The sequence below is a fragment of the Penaeus japonicus genome, unplaced genomic scaffold (assembly GCF_977035675.1).
Source record: "Penaeus japonicus unplaced genomic scaffold, GWHDUDI00000001_assembly GWHDUDI00000022, whole genome shotgun sequence".
Taxonomy (NCBI): domain Eukaryota; kingdom Metazoa; phylum Arthropoda; class Malacostraca; order Decapoda; family Penaeidae; genus Penaeus; species Penaeus japonicus.
This window is the reverse complement of record NW_028234424.1, coordinates 8,366,469-8,368,968: the sequence shown is the minus strand read 5'-3', so window position 1 is coordinate 8,368,968 and position 2,500 is coordinate 8,366,469. Positions and strand designations below refer to the sequence as shown.

The 2,500-nt window shown below is 45.0% G+C and overlaps 1 protein-coding gene across 14 annotated transcripts in view; it reads left to right on the top strand.

Moving 5' to 3' along the window:
- LOC122248987 (sodium channel protein 1 brain-like) overlaps positions 1-2,500 on the top strand; it is a 319,708-nt gene that overhangs the window by 238,400 nt on the left and 78,808 nt on the right. The window lies entirely within an intron of this gene.

The window sequence follows — 2,500 nt, the reverse complement described above, 5'->3', positions numbered from 1 at the left end:
GAGGAAGAGATGGATTAAAAAAAAAAAAAAAAAAAAAAAAACAAGTAAGCAGAAGGAGAGAAGGAAGGAAGAAAGGATGAAATGGGAAGGACGAGAAAGATGCAATAAGGAAGCAGAACTGACCGGGGAAAAGAACGAGAGAGAAAAAAAAGGACGAATATTAATGAAAGACATCGCGATAGGGAGTAAATGAAAGGAAAAGAGAAAAGATATAAGAGAGGAAATGCGAACGGGGTCAAGAGGAAATTAAGAAGACAATGAAAGAGGAGGAGGAAGAAAATTATTAAAAAAAAAAAACAGAAGCAAATTAAAGGGAGAAAATAAAAGTTGGTGTTATTGAAAAGGGCGATAAAGCCGAGGGGGAAATGAGAATAGGAGACAGAGAGGAACATGAGCCAGAAGGAAACATTGTCCTTCTCCTCCTCTTCCACCTCCTCCTCCTCCTCTTCCACCTCCTCCTCCTCTTCTTCCACCTCCTCCTCCTCTTCCATCTCCTCCTCCTCTTCCACCTCCTCCTCCTCCTCCTCTTCCACCTCCTCCTCCTCCTCTTCCATCTCCTCCTCCTCCCCCTCCTCCTCCTCCTCCTCATTCTCCCCCATCTCCGCCCCCTCCTTCCTTTGATTTTTTTTTTTCGGGGGGCACTCTTTTCTCCCCCCCCCCCCCCCCCCCCCGCCAGATAAGAATATTTAGAAACATATTTCCCCTTTGCCTTGCTTGCTGGAGTTCAAGGTTCAATGAACGCCAAATGTTATGGTCACGAGAGAACGCCCGTTAGACCTCCCTCCCCCCCCCCCGCCCCCACCCACCCACACACACACTCTCAAGGAAATAAGGGAAATTCCAACAGCGGCCGAAAGGGAGACAAGAAGAAGGGAGGAGAAAAGTAAGAGAGAGACAAGAATGGGAGAGAGAGAGGGAGAGAGGGAGAGAGAGAGAGAGAGAGAGAGAGAGAGAGAGAGAGAGAAAGAGAGAGAGAGAGAAAGAAAGAGAGAGAGAAAGAAAGAGAGAGAGAGAAAGAAAGAGAGAGAGAGAGAAAGAAAGAGAGAGAGAGAGAGAGAGAGAGAGATTAAGAGACCGAACAAGCGATGAAAAGATAAAAGAAACCTCAGCCCCAGATCCTTGTTGACAGAACAGCTGACTAGGGGCGACAGCGCCAAGGACCCCCCGGATTTCACCGACAACCGTGCCCGACCTTGAATGGTGCCTCGCTGTAGTAGTTTCGCCGAAAATTCCTTTCATAAGGAGTCACATGGCACCTGTAAACCACACGTAAACACCTATATTTACACTGTGCCAAGCAAAGTGCCAAAGAGCAAAGGGTCACCGAAATTACCCCTGCCTCCACGCAAGCACAAGGCTCGCCTCCTTCCGCCCATCCTTATATAATCTCCTTAAGAACTCCTTAAATAGACTCCCTCGTTCTTTTTTCTTTCTTTTCTGTTTTTTATCCTTTTTTTTTTTTTTTTTTTGTGGACTTCCTCTCCCTTGTCTCATGTGACCTTGGAGGGATTTCTTGCAGCTAAATTGTTCTTTTATGGCTTTTTTATGTTTGTTTGTTTTTATCTTTGTTTTGTGTGTGTGTGTGTGCTTTTATGTGTTTGGTGTTTCTTTTCGAATATCGTTGTTTTGTTGTTGTTACATGTTATCGTGTGTGGTGTAGTTTCGAGTTTCTTTACTTACTGTGTGCGAAAGCCTTTATTCTCTCTCTCTTTCTCTTTCTCTCTCTCTCTCTCTCTCTCTCTCTCTCTCTCTCTCTCTCTCTCTCTCTCTCTCTCTCTCTCTCTCTCTCTCTCTCTCTCTCTCTATCTCTCTCTCTTCTCCTCTCTCTCTCTCTCTCTCTCTCTCTCTCTCTCTCTTTCTCTCTCTCTCTCTCTCTCTCTCTCTCTCTCTCTCTCTCTCTCTCTCTCTCTCTCTCTCTATCTCTCTCTCTACGAAATCCTTTATTCTCTCTCTCTCTCTCTCTCTCTCTCTATCCTCTCTCTCTCTCTCTCTCTCTCTCTCTCTCTCTCTCTCTCTCTCTCTCTCTCTCTCTCTCTCTCTCTCTCTCTCTCTCTCTCTCTCTCTCTCTCTCTCTCTCTCTCTCTCTCTCTCCCTCTCCCTCTCTCTTTCTACCTCTCTACGCATGTTATATATTGAAATTTCTCCATTCACAAAACAATGAAAGGCTTAAATCTCTCTTTTTCTTTAGCTTCTCTATTTATTTCTTCTTCTCCTCCTCATTTCCTCTTTCTCTTCCTCCGTCTCCTATTTTCTTTTCTTTTTCCAGGCACATTTTCTTTCCCTGCTTCTAATTATTTTCGTCCCCCGTCTCTTCTTCTTTTTTCCTCTTCCCCCTTTACCTCCTTCTCTTCTCCATCCTCTTCTTCATCATCACGCCCCCACCTCCTCCTCCTCTTCGTCCTCTTCCTTCTATTTTAACTCTTCCACTGCCTCCTCTTCTTCCATTTCCTCATATTCTTCCTCTTCCCCTTCCTCCTCTTCCTCATATTCTTCCTCTTCC